The sequence below is a fragment of the Tachyglossus aculeatus genome, chromosome 4 (genome assembly GCF_015852505.1).
Source record: "Tachyglossus aculeatus isolate mTacAcu1 chromosome 4, mTacAcu1.pri, whole genome shotgun sequence".
NCBI classification, from domain to species: Eukaryota; Metazoa; Chordata; class Mammalia; order Monotremata; family Tachyglossidae; genus Tachyglossus; species Tachyglossus aculeatus.
Genome location: NC_052069.1, coordinates 43,146,652 through 43,166,472, shown reverse-complemented (window position 1 = coordinate 43,166,472; position 19,821 = coordinate 43,146,652). Strand labels below are relative to the sequence as shown.

The 19,821-nt window shown below is 46.5% G+C and overlaps 1 protein-coding gene and 1 non-coding gene across 2 annotated transcripts in view; one reads left to right on the top strand and one right to left on the bottom strand.

Annotated features, from left to right (window-relative positions):
- LRRC8B (leucine rich repeat containing 8 VRAC subunit B) overlaps positions 1–17,940 on the bottom strand; it is an 88,723-nt gene extending 70,783 nt beyond the window's left edge. Inside the window, exon 1 of the mRNA XM_038745525.1 lies at positions 17,846–17,940. The gene's annotated coding sequence lies outside the window, so the exon portion shown is untranslated. The remainder of the gene's footprint in view (positions 1–17,845) is intronic.
- LOC119927668 lies at positions 1,985–2,122 on the top strand. Its single transcript, XR_005450649.1, has one exon. It is a non-coding gene; the product is annotated as a small nucleolar RNA SNORA7 (small nucleolar RNA).
- Positions 17,941–19,821: the final 1,881 nt, after the last annotated feature.

Sequence of the window (19,821 nt, the reverse complement as noted above, 5' to 3'; positions counted from 1 at the left end):
TGAGCTTGGTTCAGGAACCAGTTCCCTATTTATAATATTGTTTCGTCGGGAATATTGGTTCTGATTTACATTTCAACTTATAAAGCTGTTTTCAAGGAACAAACTGTGTCACAAATCTGACTATCAATTCTATTTATTGAGCAGTTATGCAGTGCACCATACTAAGCTACTTAAAAGTTCAGATAGATTTGAATGTGTAGTTTGCCAATGACCTTATTAGTTAGACACTTTATTTACATTTTACTCCAGTTACCCTGCGAAGAGCAGGAACTGGTAAAATGTGAATCTTGTAAGCATTTCCCATTATTATTTGCAAGGATGTGTTTCATAAAAAAAAAAAGAAGAGAGAGACACTATGATATGGGACAAGTCTTGGCCAAAAAAAGAAACCTTTTTTAGAATTGTGAAACACGTAGAGAATGTATATTACATCTGTTTTGTTCCTCATATATTTCTATGGTGCTCATCTCCATGGCAACTAGGCAAGAAGATGGAACACAGGGCTGGAAACACCAAAAAAAAAAAAACAACTTGAGGGACAGCACGTTACCACTCCCCAGCTCCCATATCTGATTAAGAAGTGAAAAGTTTAGAATTTCCTGGATCACTGATGCCAGCTTCCTGTTCGAGCAGTGTCAAGGGGAAATATGGGTGAAGAGTTGAGTGGAATTTGCTTTCCCTGGCAAGCAAACCTAAGTTGAAGACAGAATTTCAGTTTAGTTCCTCCAACTAAGAATGCGCTGAACCCCAAAACTGTCAGGGTCTAACAGGGGCAAACAGCTGTAACATGTTTTCTTACCACCTTGCCCAGAAGAGAGAAACCTATTCCATTTGGGGATTCAGAGGTGCAGTTTGGGAAGACACAGGCTTCATTATGGTACATGGATGGATATTATAAATTCAGTTTGGGGGGGAATACTAAGACTTGAGATAGCTCTAAAGGAAGTGTGTTTACTAAGATAAGTACTCGCCATGAGGGCTTTTTTTGAAGGTAGCAAGTTTATCTCCCACATTATTATTTTTGGATAAAAAGTTCTTATTCTGCCCAAAAGGAAGTCACTTCTGGGGAAAAGTCTTTTGTTTAACTCAAGCCATAAGTTGGTGACTATGTCCATCAATCAATCAGTGATCATTTCCCATTTGACAAGGGCCAGCTCCCAACTCCCAAACCATTAAAGGAATGTGTTTACTGTTATGGTGTATCCTCCCAAGCACTTAGTACAGTGCTCTGTACTACTGAATGGATGAATCAACGGTTACTCTCCATTCTTTTGAAAAGAAGAGGCACAGAAATCTCTACTCTCCCACCCATTTTATCCATTTCAATCGTATTTATTGAGTGCTTACTGTGTGCAGAGCACTGTACTAAGCGCTTGGGAAGTACAAGTTGGCAACATATAGAGACAGTCCCTACCCTAACCCTCATACACTTCTCATTTCACCCATGTTTACCAATGGCGCTTCAAGGATCTGACTAAAAAATGATTATTCACTGCATTACTGCACCAGAAGAAGCAGCGTGGCTCAGTGGAAGAGCCCGGGCTTGGGAGTCAGGGGTTGTGGGTTCTAATCCTGACTCCGCCACTTGTCAGCTGTGTGACTTTGGGCAACTCACTTCACTTCTCTGGGCCTCAGCTACCTCATCTGTAAAATGGGGAATAACACTGTGAGCCCCAAGTGGAACAACCTGATGACCTTGTATCTACCCCAGTGCTTAGAACAGTGCTGGGCACATCGTAAGCGCTTAACAAATAACAACATTATTATTACTATTATTAGTAGCAGTATTATTATTACCATCTACAAGCTTTGCTCAGTGAATACCAATGAGGATGGCAAAATACTATTAATTATTTGATCACATTTTCTCCACTCAGAGCAAGAATGGCCAGAAGGCAGCTGCTTGCAAAAGAGGTTCTGAGGGAAATAAGGGATAAGTAATAATAACAATTAAATTGTATTTGCTAAGTACTATGTGCCAAGCCACCTCTCAGAGTTGTACCTGGAGAGTTTCCAGTCTTCTACCAGTCTCGACTATGGGAGGGAGAGTCAAGCAGAGGCCTACCCTTTCCATTCCTAGCTTGGCCAGTGGCTAGCGAGTGGAAGGCAATCTGCTACAAGTCAAAACTCACCCGTGCTGGGCAGCAGCAGCATGGGAGAGAATTGACGGCAGAGATTCAAGTTTCCTGCGCGGAAGGAGGCAATTGTAAACTACTTCTGTATTTTTACCAAGAAAACTCTATGGATATGCTACTAGAACAATTGCAAAAGGAGGTAGGGTATTCTGGGAGAGATGTGTCCACGGCGTCGCTATGGGTCGGACACGACAACAGCATAAGACAGCAACAAATGTGCCGAGAACTGTGCTAACCTCTAGAGTAATAATAACAATAATAATAATGATGGCATTTGTTAAGCACTTACTATGTGCAAAGCACTGTTCTAAGCACTGGGGGGGGATACAAGGTAATCACGTTGTCCCACGTGGGGCTCACAGTCTTAATCTCCATTTTACAGATGAGTTAAATGAGGCTCAGAGAAGCTAAGTGACTTGCCCAAGGTCGCACAGCAGACCTGTGGGGGAACCGGTTAGCTACTAACCGCTAAGCAGCGTGGCATAGTAGAAAGAGCCCGGGTTTGGGAGTCAGAGGTCGTGGGTTCTAATCCCGTCTCCGCCACTTGTCGGCTGTGTGACTTTGGGCAAGCCACTTAACTTCTCTAGGCCTCAGTTCCCTCATCTGTAAAATGCGGATTAGGACTGTGAGCCCCATGTGGGACAACCTGATGACCTTAGAACAGTGCTTGGCACTGTTAAGTGCTTAACAAATACCATTATCATTGGAGTAGACAGAATATAATTAGATTGGATTCCCAAAACGGGAGTGGAAAAATTCCATGAAGGATTATCATAATTTTGAACTACAACCTGTTTGTTTGGCAAAGTCCTTCGAGATGACCGAGTAAGTGGCGCAATGTCCTGCTGCCTCATCCATCGTCTAAATGGTTTAAACTACGTAAGCCGCCCACTTAGTGACTAAGGAGTGGAGTTGGGAAAGAAGGAGCAGGGACATCTAAGTGAGTCGGCTTCTAACCCTCCTAGAGTGGCTAGGTGCCCTCCTCTCCGCCTATCTCCCGGACAGGTGGAGGTGACAATACCCCCAAGAGTGCCCCAGACTCTTCTTTTTTTCCTCCAGAAGGGAGGGGGCAGCGGGAGCCAAGGACTGTGGAAGGGAATTCATTCATTCAATCGTATTTATAGAGCGCTTACTGTGTGCAGAGCACTGTACTAAGTGCTTGGGAAGTACACGTTGGCAACATATAGAGACGGTCCCTACCCAACAACGGGCTCACAGTCTAGAAGGGGGAGACAGACAACAAAACAAAACATGTGGACAGGTGTCAAGTCGTCAGAATAAACAGAATTAAAGGAATGCACTGTGAGGCTATGGTGGACATGACACCCTCTAAGGTTGAGGAGCTAGACACAGTACTTCCCCTCCCCACAGCACCTGTATATATGTATATATGTTTGTACATATTTATTACTCTATTTATTTATTTTACTTGTACAGATCTATTCTATTTATCTTATTTTGTTAGTATGTTTGGTTTTGTTCTCTGTCTCCCCCTTTTAGACTGTTGGGTAGGGACTGTCTCTATATGTTGCCAATTTGTACTTCCCAAGCGCTTAGTACAGTGCTCTGCACATAGTAAGCGCTCAATAAATACAATTGATGATGATGATGAGGCTCACACGTGTGTGTGAGGAGCGTGAGGATGAGGCCCCCAACCCTGAGAAGCCAGGATACAGCACTGTGAGCACGTTCAGAGGAAGCAGGAAACAGCATTTTGAGGCTCCTGGGGACCGATACCCCACTCCCACCAAGGAGCCGGGATGCCACATTGTGAAGCTTGCGGCAATGTTCCGTAGCAAAGAAAAATCTCTAGCCTGAAATTTCTTTCCATTGGCTGTAATGACAAGCAGCAATGGGAGAGAAAAAATTGTGAGCAAGTGGCGGATGGGTTTCAATCACTGAGATCCTGACTACAAGAACTAATCAGAGCATGTGGCGCATTATCACGTCATAAATCAGCCCCTACAATTAGGTGGAAGACAATTCGATATGAACACCCAGGCCCTCCCCTGAAAACCAGTCAAAAGTACCTTCCCAATTCACACCCGTATCTGAAGCACAGAGAAGTTGGAGGAATTGCCCAAAGACACAGAGAAAGGAAGAGATTTCTGAAAATGCAGTAGATACAAAAGATACTTTGAACGGCAGAAATACGGGAGATGTGATCATTGCTAGAAAATCCCAGATCCTTTAATAGAGGTCTTTCTGACCTGAACCTCAAGGCTATAAAATAGAAATAAAATAAAATAAGGATCAATTTTCACCTCTCAAGCCACATCAAGGGCCTTACTTTTGGGTTCAGTAGCAATTTACAGTAGTACACCTCCCAGAGTACTGTTTGTTACTAATACAGAATAGCCGACCTCTAGAATAGGCAAGTAACCTGATGCAGATTTGGTGTAGAAATCTATTAATCCTGATCCTGGGTAGATAATCCACAAGGGTGGCAGAAAATTATGAGTGTTGTCCGGAGTCCCTTAGATCTTCAGGCAGTCCACCTGCTCTACAGTAACCACAACCGGACACCACAACCTTCGCCTAGCCTGAAGTAAAGCATGGTGAGATTACATTAAGCTGAAGTAATTAAAATCCTGAGTGAAAGAACTCACAGCTGTCCCCACCCAGCTTTTGCTATCACCACAACCACCTAATTGGCAGTGGTTTTGACACCAGTACACAAAGGGCTGCATGAACAGGGCACTCTTTCCTCACACCCCAATTCCCCTGCAAGTCTTCCTTTCCCCATTCCTCCCCTTGACGCCTCCTCTGTTCTTCTCTTCTCCCTCCCTTTCCTCTCCCTATGTCTGGATAGGCAGCGTCTCCAATTTCATTCTCAATCTCATTCATTCATTCAATCGTATTTATTGAGCGCTTACTGTGTGCAGAGCACTGTACTAAGCGCTTGGGAAGTACAAGTTGGCAACATATAGAGACGGCCCCCTTCGCGGGCTTCTCCACCCCCTCCCATCCCCTAACTGTAAGGGTTCCTAAAGGATCAGAACTTGGTCCCCTTCTGTTCTCCATCTACACTCACTCCTTTGGTGAACTCATTCGCTCCCATGGCTTCAACTATCATCTCTGTATGGATGAAATCCAAATCTATATCTCCTCCCCTGTTCTCTCTCCCTCCCGCCAGGCTCTCATCTCCTCCTGCCTTCAGGACACCTTCACCTGGATGTCCTCCCGCCACCTAAAACTCAACATGTCCAAGATTGAGCTCCATATCTTCCCTCTCAAACCCTGCCCTATCCCTAACTTCCCCATCACTGTGGACAGCACTACCATCCTTCCCAACTCCCAAGCCCACCACCTTGGTGTCACCCTTGACTCCACTCTCTCATTCACCCCACACATCCAACCCATCACCAAAACCTGCCGGTCTCACCTTCACAACAACCGCCAAGATCCACCCTTCCCTCTCCAACCAAACTGCTACCACTTTAGTTCAATCTCTCATCCTATTCCTACTGGATTACTGCATCAGCCTCCTTTCTAATCTCCCAACCTCCTGTCTCTCCCCATTCAGTCCATACTTCAGTCTGCTGCCCGGATTATCTTCGTACAGAAACGTTCTCAGATGTCACCCTCCTCCTTGCTACTGGCTTCAAAGCTCTCCATCACCTTACCCCTTCGTACCTCACCTCCCTTCTCTCCTTCTACATTCCAAACTGCACCCTCCGCTCCTCTGGTGCTAACCTTCTCACTGTGCCTCGTTCTCATCTGTCCCGCTGTCGATCCCTGGCTCACGTCCTACCTCTGGCCTGGAACACCCTCCCTCCTCAAATCTGCCAATTACACTTTCCCCCTTCAAAGCCCTACTGATGGCTCACCTCCACCAAGAGGCCTTCCCAGACTAAGCCCCCACTTTTCCTCAGCTCCCCTTCCCCTCTGTGTTGCCCCAACTTGCTCGCTTTGCTCTACTCCCCCTGCCCCACAGCACTTGTGTATATATTCACATATCAATAGTATTTATTGAGCACTTACTGTGTGCAGAGCACTGTACTAAGCGCTTGGGAAGTACAAGTTGGCAACATATAGAGACAGTCCCTACCCAACAGTGGGCTCACAGTCTAGAAGATATCTATAATATCTTCTAGATATTATATCTATACATATCTATAACTATACATATCTATAATTCTATTTATTTGTATTAATGCCTGTTTACTTGTTTTGATGTGTATATAGCTAAAATTCTATTTATTTATATTGAGCCTGTTTACTTGCTTTGATGTCTGTCTCTCCCCTTCTAGATTGTAAGCCTGGTGTGGGCAAGCATTGTCTCTCTGTTGCTGAATTGTACTTTCCAAGCACTTAGTACAGTGCTCTGCACACGTAAAGTGCTCAATAAATAATAATGGTGGCATTTGTTAAGCGCTTACTATGTGCGAAGCACTGTTCTAAGAGCTGGGGTGGGATACAAGGTGATCAGGTTGTCCCACGGGGGGCGGGGGGGGCTCAGTCTTCATCCCCATTTTCCAGATGAGGGAACTGAGGCCCAGAGAAGTGAAGTGACTTGCCCAAAGTCACACAGCTGACAAGTGGTGGAGCAGGGACTAGAACCCACGACCTCTGGCTCCCAAGCCCGGGCTCTTTCCACTGAGCCACGCTGCTTCTCTAAATATATGATTGAATGAATTTGAAGATGGGGAAATTGAGGTAGCAGGAGGTTTTTGCTCAAGGTTACAGAACTAGGGACTAGAACCTTGTCCAGATTTCATTCTCAATGTCACTTGGATAATAATAATAATAATAATGGTATTTGTTAAGCGCTTACTATGTGCAAAGCACTGTTCTAAGCGCTGGGGAGGTTACAAGGTGATCACGTTGTCCCACGGGGGGCTCACAGTCTTAATCTGCATTTTACAGATGAGGTAACTGAGGCTCAGAGAAGTGAAGTGACTTGCTCAAGGTCACACAGCAGACATGTGGCGGAGCAGGAATTCGAACCCATGACCCGGATGCAGCTCACATTGCCAGGTCAAAATCTGGTTAAGCTGCCAGAACGGATGACCTTGGAGGTAGAGAAAACTCACACAGAATTGTCCAAAATACCCTGCTCTGCAGGCTTAATTTGTTCGGTATATAGAAGGCTTACAACTCCTAGACTTGGCCCATCTCTCCTGGCTCCAGTACTCATAGCAGCCCACCCTGACCATTTCTGCAGCAGCTGGGAATGACGTCTGACTCTGCGAGAGAAACTCCGAGACTCTCTGATCCCGAGAGAATTAGGAAAATCCTGAGCCGTCATCAGCGGCTGGGGCGGGGAAGGGAAGGGATTTTGCCTCCTCAGATCCACATAAGGAGTAGAGTTCCTGGAGGCAGCATGCGTGTCTTGCCTCCGCTCTATTCAGTCAATAAATGGTATTTATTGAGCACTTTGATGGGCAGAGCACTGTACTATGCGATTGGGAGAGACTTGTATCTATGCCAGCGCTTAGAACAGTGCTTGGCACGTAATAAGCGCTTGACAAGTACCATAATTATTAATTATTATTACAACAGAATTAGCAGACACGAGAAGCAGCGTGGCTCAGTGGAAAGAGCCCGGGCTTTCGAGTCGGAGGTCATGGCTTCAAATTCCGGCTCCGCCAATTGTCAGCTGTGTGGCTTTGGGCGAGTCGCTTAACTTCTCTAGGTCTCAGTTACCTCATCTGTAAAATGGGGATTAAGACCGTGAGCCCCCCGTGGGACAACTTGATCACCTTGTAACCACCCCAGCGCTTAGAATAATAATAATAATGATGGCATTTCTTAAGCGCTTACTAAGTGCAAAGCACTGTTCTGCACATAGTAAGCGCTTAATAAATCCATCATTATTATTATTCCCTGCCCAAAATGAACTTACTCATTTTAAGAACAAAGTACAGTGATCTGCACTCAGTCGAAACCCCACGAATACCATTGATGATGATGATTTAAGGGGCTTAATAATGATAACAAAAATAATAATAATGAATGATAATAATGGGATTTGATTAGTGCTTACCATGTGAAAAGCACTGCACTACACCTGGGGTAGGTAAAATGTGATCAGATACAGACCCTGACTCCACATAGGGCTCACAGTCTGAGGGGGCGGGAGAACAGGTATTTAAATCCCCATTTTACAGGTGCAGAAATTGAGACACAGAGAAGTTAAGTAATTCGCTCACGGTCACACAGCAGACAAGTGGTGGAGCCACGATTAAAACCCAGGTCTTAATTAATTCCCAGTACTGTGCTCTATTCACTAGGCCATACTACTTCTCCCGCTCAGGACACACATGGACATGAAATCAATCGATGATATTTGAGGGCTTAATGTGAGCAGAAAACTGTACTAAGTGCTTGGGAGAATACAGCTCGGAGTCAAATAGCTCCAGTCTGCTCTTTCTCCTACAGAATGCAGCTCTTAAAATCTACCCAGATGTTCACTAATTGAGCTCCTCTGAAAAAAATACACTTAACATTTACAAAATCAGTAGGAATTATGGCATTTAAAATATTTCCCTCCACTCACTATACCCCTTGTTAAGAACAATGAACAGTTAGTGTGTGTCAACGTTCAGGCATCGCATACAACATAGAATTAGACCTCCTCCTCGCCTCTGGACTCAATCTAGTTTCAGAAGGATGAGAGAGGTCAATACGGAAAGAAAAGAAAAATAGCAGTATAATGAACACATATACTTATATCGTTCATTAACGTGCTTAGAACAGTGCTTTGCACATAGTAAGCGCTTAACAAATGCCATCATTATTATGTGATTCAAAAGACTTATTATTAGGTTCTAAGCACGCAAATACCATTGATGATTTGTATAAACACACCTATCTATGCACGGTAAAACTAATATGTAGTAAGCGCTTACTGAATTCAGGGTGTGTATATGTGTCCACACACTTATCACAATACCCTGCTTGAAATTTGTCTAAGCTTTCGAATTTCAACAGACAGTGAGACTGAAGAGATAAAAAAATGAAAATGAAACTGTCAAAGCGAGGGAGGGCTCCTGTTACACAATGGGGAGACAGGAGGAGGATATCCAGGAGGATCAGAAGGCCGAAATGACAGGTGAAAAGGTGGAAGAACTAAAACAGGTCATAGGATTCAAATTTTGAAAAAGTCAAGGAGCTGGATATCAATGGCAGAAGAATGCCCAGGATTTTATTTCTTATCACTCATTTTTAATCATTTCTTTTACAAAAGCTCACAAGGCCGCTGAAGAAATGAATTTCAATTGAGTCTGTGCGAGTGGGATCAGTGTAAGCTGAAGAATGGTACCGTTTATTATTACCCTTTTGTTCAGACAACTGCAAAGAACAGTGGAGATAAGGAAGCTTAGGGTAATGATACCGGGATCAGGGGTAGGTGTGATCTCATTTAAGATCCTTCTTTACAGTTCAACAGAGGGAGCATAAAATAAGCCATTTCAGTAGGACTGAGAGTGATTTAGAGGAGGAAGCATTTTTAAACCCCAGAGAGGAGTCAGGTATAATGAAAGGGAGAAAACGTGGGCTTGGGAGTAGTTTTAAATTAAAAAAATTAAAACTTGGTCATGAGGAACGTAGCTAAACCAATGTGGGAAATGTAAGTAACGGTGCAAGACAATAATAAAAAAAAGAAAATCCCAAAAATCAGGCTACGCAGAGATTTTGTCAACTGAGTCACAAGAATATACAAATAATTCCATGGTAAATTATTTTGCAGATGCTTAGCCTAATACACCGTCACTTTTTAAAATGGTATTTGTTAAGCATTTACCAGCATGTACCAGGCATGGGAAGCAGCGTGGCTTAGTGGAAAGACCATGGGCTTGGGAGTCAGAGGTCACGGGTTCTAATCCCACTTGTCAGCTGTGTGACTTTGGGCAAGTCGCTTAACTTCTCTGTGCCTCAGTTACCTCATCTGTAAAATGGGGATGAAGACTGTGAGCCCCATGTGGGCCAACTTGATCATCTTCTATCTACTCCAGCACTTAGAACAGTGCTTGGCACATAAAAAGCGCTTAAATACCATCATTATTATTATGTACTTAGTGCAGAGGGTAGATACAATCTAATCAGGTTGGATACAACCCATGTCCCATGTGGCGCTCACAGTTTTAATCCCCATTTTACAGTTGAGGTAATTGAGACACAGAGAAGTGAAGTGACTTTCTCAAGGTCACCCAGCAGACTAGGCCAAGCTGCTTTTCAAATACATCAGTTACTTTAGAGGAACATATGCTGGAAAGATTTGGGGGAAAAACATTACAAATGAAAAATGGTGGGGAGACCAATATATGAAAAATCAAATAAAGCCAAATAGCTGAAGATTAAGACAAAAAAAACTAATATAAATACATGGTTAGGATTAAAATGGGAGCCAGAATGTAAAACAAGGTACTCAAAGTCAAAGTTTATTTACAAATAAAATATTTCCAAATGCCCTGCATTCAGTGTGAGCTTCTGGAAGGTTATAATTATTGTATACACTTCAAATAGTTGGCCAGACCGACAGGCCAGACAGGAAGAGTGGAGGCAGCCTCAGGTGTGTACCTATGTGTACATACACACCACACACTCACACTCTCACTCTCTCTCCCGTGAATATGGCACTTGTATCCTGCTGTACTTCTAAAGAATTATGGAGTTGAAAGGTTTTCATTTCATCAGGATTAGGATTCTCATTCTGAGAAACCTGAAACGTTCCAACAGAATTTGACATTGAGTGAATATTTGCATTAGGGTAAACCTCAGTACTAAACAAGACAGACTGGGTTTTAGTAAAACGGAAGGATATTTTTGTTAGGTAAAACAGGTTAGAATGTCTTTCAAATTTCAAAAAAGGCCTGGCTTCCCAGGTGATCCAACTTTGACCCCAACACAAAAATGGCTGTTCTGAATGCGACTAATACCTATTCAGACATTAATTATTAGGAAAGTTCAACAAGCTCAGCTGGTTGGTTACGGATACTTGGACCACAAGATTTTTAAAACACAACTTATATATATATGTATAGACACACACATAGGGGTGTGTGTGTTGGCAGAGGCATATAGGCATACTCATTGTGAGCCCATTGTTGGGTAGGGACCGTATCTATATGTTGCCGATTTGTACTTCCCAAGCGTTCTGTACAGTGCTCTGCACATAGTAAGCATCCAATAAATACAATTGAATGAATGAGTGAATTCAATCGTATTTAGAGAAGCAGTGTGGCTCAGTGGAAAGAGCCCGGGCTTTGGAGTCAGAGGTTCAAATCCCAGTTCTGACAACTGTCAGCTGTGTGACTTTGGGCAAGTCACTTAACTTCTCTGTGCCTCAGTTACCTCATCTGTAAAATGCGGATTAAGACCGTGAGCCCCCCTGTGGGACAACCTGATCACCTTGTAACCTCCCCAGCGCTTAGAACAGTGCTTTGCACATAGTAAGCGCTTAATAAATGCCATCATTATTATTAAGTGTGGGGGAGAGTACAGCATATACGCACACACACTTGGACCACATGATTTTTAAAACACGACAGGCCCTCGAGCTAGAGGAAATTCTGTCAACTTTAGCGCTTCAAACCTTTAATTATATGAGGTAAACCGGGGATCCTATTTATTTATTTATTTTACTTGTACATATCTATTCTATTTATTTTATTTTGTTAGTATGTTTGGTTTTGTTCTCTGTCTCCCCCTTTTAGACTGTGAGCCCACTGTTGGGTAGGGACTGTCTCTATATGTTGCCAACTTGTACTTCCCAAGCTCTTAGTACAGTGCTCTGCACACAGTAAGCGCTCAATAAATACGATTGATTGATTGATCCTAGATGATTAGCTAAAATCGTGCTCAGGAGCTGATGTCCGGAGGGATGAAAATGTTGACTAAAAATAAGAGAGAACAAGAGCTGAGGCCTATTGCATTCAGCACCCTCGATCCTTGAGCCGTACCCTCAAGCATGGCTACGCTTGGGGTATTATTTTCAGATTCCCTTGGGGAGGAGTTTGCCCAAAGGGGTGTTGATGAGGGGAACAGGGGGCGGTTATCACAGTGGGCCCCGTTTGTCTTCGGTTCTTAGAGCTGGTGCCCATTTTGAGTTGACTCCGCTATTAAAATCGTGCCCCCTGCTAAAAGCAACTCTGTTCATCGGGCATCCGTTTAAAACGTTTGTTAGCAGTTGAAGGAGTTAATCCGTGATGGATAAAGGAGGGTTTCGTTAGCCTGCTTTCTTGACCCACCGGGAAATCATCCAGAAATGGCATTTGGACGGAAAAGCAACCTCTGGACTCTGTGAGTCAGCTGAGGTCAATCCCCGGTCGGCCGGGGAGCTTTCCTTCCTGATCCTGGGCACCTGCTTCCAAAGAAACCGAGGTAAATTTTCCCCGACTCGCTCCTCCTCCTCATCAATCGTATTTATTGAGCGCTTATTGTGTGCAGAGCACTGTACTAAGCGCTTGGGAAGTACAAGTTGGCAACATATAGAGACAGTCCCTACCCAACAGTGGGCTCACAGTCTAAAAGGGGGAGACAGAGAACAAAACCAAACATACTAACAAAATAAAATAAATAGAATAGATACGTACAAGCAAAATAGAGTAACGAATATGTACAAACATATACACATATATACAGGTGCAGTGGGGAAGGGAAGGAGGTAAGATGGGGGGATGGAGAGGGGGACGAGGGGGAGAGGAAGGAAGGGGCTCAGTGTGGGAAGGCCTCCTGGAGGAGGTGAGCTCTCAGTAGGGCCTTGAAGGGCTCCTCCCTCCACCAGGCATCCCCCCTCCTCCAAACAACCACCCAGCCCACATGATAATAATGATGGCATTTATTAAGCGCTTACTATGTGCCAAGCACTGTTCTAAGCGCTGGGGAGGTTACAAGGTGATCAGGTTGTCCCACGGGGGGCTCACAGTCTTCATCCCCATTTTACAGATGAGGGAACTGAGGCCTAGAGAAGTGAAGTGACTTGCCCAAAGTCACACAGCTGACAATTGGCAGAGCCGGGAGTTGAACCCATGACCTCTGACTCCAAAGCCCGGGCTCTTTCCACTGAGCCATGCTCAGTGCTTAGCACAGTGACTGACACATAGCAAGCACTTAAATACTATAACCATAACACGCCCCCAATTTAGGGCGGTGGATAGTAGATGGACACACACACACACACACACACACACAATAACAGTGGTATTTGTTAAGCGCTTACTATGTTAATCATGTGGTCCAAATGTGTGTATATATGTTGTACTCTCCCACGCACTTAGTACAGTGCTTTGCACACAGTAAGTGCTCAATAAATATGATTGAATGACTATGCCTATAAAAACACCTCTATGAGTGTGTATCTACACGTGAGCCCGTTGTTGGGAAGGGACCGTCTCTATATGTTGCCGACTTGTACTTCCCAAGCGCTTAGTACAGTGCTCTGCACACAGTAAGTGCTCAATAAATACGATTGAATGACTATGCCTATACAAACACCCCTATGAGTGTGTATCTACATGTGAGCCCGTTGTTGGGAAGGGACCGTCTCTATATATTGCCGACTTGTACATCCCAAGCGCTTAGTACAGTGCTCTGCACACAGTAAGTGCTCAATACGATTGAATGAACGAATATAGGTCGTGTTTTAAATATTTAATTCATTCAATTGTATTTATTGAGCGCTTACTGTGTTGTACTAAGCGCTTGGGAAAGTACAATACAGCAATAAAGAGGGACAATCCCTGCCCACAGTGAGCTCACAATCTAAAGTAGGGGGAGACGGGCAGCAATACAATCAAACCGACATCAATAGAAATAAATCCAATTACAAATATATACATAAGTGAATCAGAGAAGCAGTGTGGCTCAGTGGAAAAGAGCCCGAGCTTTGGAGTCAGAGGTCATGGGTTCAAATCCCGGCTCTGCCAGTTGTCAGCTGTGTAACTTTGGGCAAGTCACTTCACTTCTCTGGGCCGCAGTTCCCTCATCTGTAAAATGGGGATGAAGACTGTGAGCCCCCTGTGGGACAACCTGATCACCTTGTAACCTCCCCGGCGCTTAGAACAGTGCTTTGCACATAGTAAGCGCTTAATAAATCCCATTATTATTATTATTATTATTATTATAAGTGATGTGGGCTGGGGAGACTAGCAGGCACTGTACTAAGTGCTGGGGTGGATTCATTCATTCATTCAATCGTATTTATTGAGCGCTTACAGTGTGCGGAGCACTGTACTAAGCGCTTGGGAAGTACAAGTTGGCAACATCTAGAGTCGGTCCCTACCCAACAACGGGCTCACGGTCTAGAAGGGGGAGACAGACAACAAAACGAGACATGGAGACGGGTGTCAAAGTCGTCAGAACAAATAGAATTAAAGCTAGACGGTTTGGATACATTCCCTGTCCGACGTAGGGCTCAGGGATTTCATCCCCATTTGACAGATGAGGGAACTGAGGCCCAGGAGGTGAATCAATCAATCAATCATATTTATTGAGCGCTTACTGTGTGCAGAGCACTGTACTAAGCGCTTGGGCAGTACAAGTCGGCAACACATAGACGGTCCCTACCCAACAGCGGGCTCACAGTCTAGAAGGGGGAGACAGACAACAAACACACTAACAAATTAAAATAAATAGAATAGATATGTACAAGATAAATAGAGTAATAAATATGTACAAACATATATACCGGAGAGGTCACCCAGTAGACAAGTGGCAGGGGCGGGATTAGAACTCATGACCTTCTGACTGTTAGGCCCGTGTTCTACAGAATGCTGCAGAGGGGGAGAAAGGAGAGCGTCTCTAGATGTTGCCAATTTGTACTTCCCAAGCGCTTAGTACATACAGTGCTCTGCACACAGGAAGCGCTCAATAAATACGACTGAATGAAACCGGGAACAGCTGGGGCTGGACCATTCATTCAATCGTCTTTCGGAGGGCGAGGCACTTCCCAAGCGCTTAGTACAGTACTCAGCACCCAGTAAGCGCTCAATAAATACGCATGAATGAAACCGGGAACAGCTGGGGCTGGACCATTCATTCAATCGTATTTATTGAGCGTTTACTGGATGCAGCGCACTGTACTAAGCGCTTACCTGCTTGCTTGGATCCACCCCAGCGCTTAGTGCTGTGCCTGGCACATACTAGAGAAGCAGCGTGGCTCAGTGGAAAGAGCCCGGGCTTTGGAGCCAGAGGTCATGGGTTCGAATCCCGGCCCCACCACATGTCTGCTGTGTGACCTTGGGCAAGTCACTTAACTTCTCTGAGCCTCAGTTACCTCATCTGGAAAATGGGGATGAAGACTGTGAGCCCCTCATGGGACAACCTGATTACCTTGTACCTACCCCAGCGCTTAGAACAGTGCTTTGCACATAGTAAGCGCTTAACAAATACAAACATTATATACTAAGCGCTTACCTGCTTGCTTGGATCCACCCCAGCGCTTAGTGCAGTGCCTGGCACATAGTAAGCGCTCAACAAATACCTGTTAATTATTATTATTATTAACCGGTGCGGGAGGAGGCCTGGCGCAGTGGTTAGAGCCCGGGCTTTGGAGTCAGAGGTCATGGGTTCAAATCCTATCTCCACCAATTGTCAGCTGTGTGACTTTGGGCAAGTCACTTGACTTCTCTGGGCCTCAGTTCCCTCATCTGTCAAATGGGGATGAAGACTGTGAGCCCCCCCGTGGGACAACCTGATCACCTTGTAACCTCCCCAGCGCTTAGAACAGTGCTTGGCACATAGTAAGCGCTTAACAAATGCCATCATTATTTATTATTATTAATCTCACCTCCTCACCTGTCTGCTGGTGAGCAGACTGGGCCCCCACCTCCCCCTCATTCATTCATTCAATCAATCGTATTTATTGAGCGCTTACTGTGTGCAGAGCACTGTACTAAGCGCTTGGGAAGTACAAGTTGGCAACATAAAGGGACGGTCCCTACCCAACAGTGGGCCCCCCTCGCCTTACCTCCTTCCCCTCCCGACAGCACCTGTATTCATTCATTCATTCAATCGTATTTATTGAGCGCTGTGTGCAGAGCACTGGACTAAGCGCTTGGGAAGTCCAAGTTGGCAACACATAGAGACGGTCCCTACCCAAAAGCGGGCTCACAGTCTAGAAGGGGGAGACAGAGAACAAAACCAAACATATTAGCAAAATGAAATAAATAGTATAAATATGTACAGAGTAATAATTTCATTCATTCAATCGGATTTATTGAGCGCTTACTGTGTGCAGAGCACTGTACTAAGCGCTTTGGAAGTCCAAGTTGGCAATACATAGAGACGGTCCCTACCCAACAGTGGGTTCACAGTCTAGAAGGGGGAGACAGACAAGACAAAACATATTAACAAAATAAAATAAATAGAATAAATATGTACAAATAAAATAGAGTAATAAATTCATTCATTCAATCGTATTTATTGAGCGCTTACTGTGTGCCGAACACCGTACTAAGCGCTTGGTAAGTCCAAGTTGGCAACACATGGAGACGGTCCCTACCCAACAGTGGGCTCACAGTCTAGAAGGGGGAGAACAAAACCAAACATATTAGCAAAATAAATAAATAGTATAAATATGTACAAATAAATAGAGTAATAATTTCATTCATTCATTCAATCGTATTTATTGAGCGCTTACTGTGTGCAGAGCACTGTACTAAGCGCTTGGGAAGTACAAGTTGGCAACACATAGAGACGGTCCCTACCCAACAGCGGGCTCACAGTCTAGAAGGGGGAGACAGACAACAAAACCAAACGTATTAACCAAATAAAATAAATGGAATAAATAAGTACAAATAAAATAGAGTAATAAATTCATTCATTCAATCGTATTTATTGAGCGCTTACTGTGTGCAGAACACTGTACTAAGCGCCAACACATAGAGACAGTCCCTACCCAACAGCGGGCTCACAGTCTAGAAGGGGGAGACAGAGAACAAAACCAAACGTATTAACAAAATAAATGGAATAAATATGTACAAATAAAATAAATAAACAGAGTAATACATTCATTCAATCCTATTCATTGAGCGCTTACTGTGTGCAGAACACTGTACTAAGCGCTTGGGAAGTCCAAGTTGGCAACACATAGAGACGGTCCCTACCCAACAGCGGGCTCACGGTCTGGAAGGGGGAGACAGAGAACAAAACCAAACGTATTAACCAAATAAAATAAATGGAATAGATATGTACAATAAAATAGAGTAATAAATACGTACAAACATATATATATATATATATACACACACAGGTGCCGTGGGGAGGGAAAGGAGGTAAGGCGGGGGGGATGGAGAGGAGGGGGTTATGTATATATGTTTGTACGTATTTATTACTCTATTTATTTTACTTGTCCATATTCATTCTATTCATTTTATTTTGTTAATACGTTTTGTTTTGTTGTCTGTCTCCCCCCTTCTAGCCTGTGAGCCCGCTGTTGGAGAGGGACCGTCTCTAGATGTTGCCAACTTGGACTTCCCAAGCGCTTAGTCCAGTGTTCTGCACACAGTAAGCGCTCAATAAATACGATTGATTGATTAGTCCAGTGCTCTGCACACAGTAGGCGCTCAATAAAAACGACTGAATGAATGAATGAGTGCCGGGTGACCTTGGACAAGTCCCTTGCCCGTTCCTCAGTTTCCTCCTCTGGGAAATGGGTGGGTGGGTGGAGGAGGGCAGGGACCGGCTGGGCCGGTGGCCGCCGAGGCGTTTAGTACAGCGCCGGGCACGGGGGAGGCGCCCTGGGGGCGAGGATTGGGGGCACGCACCTGCTGCTGGCGTCGCGCCGCCTCCGGGCTGGCCTCCGGGCTGCGCGGCTCGGCCGGGGATCTCCGGGGACCTCCGAAGCCGTCCGAAGATCCCCGAGGATGGCCGAGGATTCACCGCCGCCGCGGCCGCCGGCCCGCTCCTTTGTGACGTAACGCCGCCCCGCAGCCAATGGCGGCGCGGGGAATCCAACCGCTGCGCGCGGCCGGAGGGGGCGGAGCCTCGGCGGGGGGCGGGGCCGGAGAGTGGGCGGAGTCTCGCCAGGGGCGGGGACCAATGGGAGGGCGGGACCGAAAGTGGGCGGAGTCTGGCGAGGGGAGGGGACCGTTGAGGGGGCGGGGGCCGGAAAGTGGGCGGAGTCTAGCGAGGGACGGGGCCGATGAGGGGCGGGGCCAAATGAAAGGGCGGGGGCAGAAAGTGGGCGGGGGCTAGTGAGGGGCGGGGTCTAGCGAGGGGCGGGGTCCAATGAGAGCGAGGACCGAAAGTGGGCGGGGTCTAGCGAGAGGAGGGGCCCAATGAGAGGGCGGGGACCAAAAGTGGGCGGACTCTAGGGGGGCGGGGCCAAAGGAGGGGGCGGGACCGGAAAGTGGGCGGAGTCTAGCGAGGGGCGGGGCCTCTTCAGGGAGCAGTCCCGGCAGGGGCGGGGGAAGAGGAGGGGGTGGGGCTCCGTCAGGGGTCTGGTGAAGGGGAGGGGTCTAGAGAAGGGCGGGGCCTACAGAGGGGGCGGGGCCTGAGGGGCGCGGATTACCGAGGGGCGGAACCTGTGGTGGTGCAACGAGGGGGCGGGGCCTGAAGAGGGGCGGGGCCGGCGGATGTGGGCTGGGCCTGGGGGCGTGACCCGATGATTGGGCGGGCCGGGAAAGGGGGCGGGACCTGTCTATGTGGGCGGGGCCTGGAAGGGGGCGGGGCCTGATGATGGGCGGGTGCCCGGAAGGGGGTGGGGCCTGCAAAGGGGGATCCGAACAAGAGGCCTGGAGAGTGGGCGGGGCCTAACGAGGGGCGGGGCCTGGAAAGGGGCGCGGCCCGAGGGGGAGGGGCGGGAAATTGGGCGGGGCCTGAGGTGGGGTTTAACGAGGGGGCGGGGCCTGGAAAGTGGGCGTGGCGTGCGGATTGGGTGGTGCCTCGAAGGGGGCGGGGCCTGGAAAGAGGGCGGGACCTGCGGATTGGTTGGGGCCTGTAAAGTGGGCGGGACCTGCGGGTTGGCTGTGGCCTGTAAAGTGGGCGGGGCTTAACGAGGGGGGCGGGGCCTGATGATGGCGCGGGGCCTCGGTCGGGGGCGGGGCCTGGAAAGGGGGCGGGACCTGCGGATTGGTCGGGGGCTGTAAGTGGGCGGGGCTTAACGAGGGGCGGAGCCTGCGACGTGGGCGGGGCCTGATGAGGGGCGGGGCTTCGGTCAGGAGGCGGGGCCTGGCGGCCTTGGACGTCCCGCAGCGCTTGGGGCAGCGCTTGGCACGGAGGAAGCGCTTTACAAATCCCATGATTATCACTGTTACGCGAAGGGATTGTCACTCTCCATTGTATGTGTCTTGCCCAAGCGCTTAGTCCAGTGCTCCGCACACAGTAACTGCTTAATAAATACGATTGAAGGAATGAATAGTCCTACAACTCCCCCATTCCTCAGTTTCCCTCCCTTGGCAGCCCATAACAATAATGATGGTATTTGTTAAGCGCTTACTAGGTGCAAAGCACTGTTCTAAGCCCATGAACAATCACACAGCCCAGCCCTCAATAAATACCACTGAATGAATGAATGACTATTCCTACAACTCCCCCCATTCCTCAGTTTCCCTCCCTTGGCAGCCCATAACAATAATGATGGTATTTGTTAAGCGCTTACTAGGTGCAAAGCACTGTTCTAAGCCCATGAACAATCACACAGCCCAGCCCTCAATAAATACCACTGAACGAATGAATGAATATTCCTACAACTCCCCCCATTCCTCAGTTTCCCTCCCTTGGCAGCCCATAACAATAATGA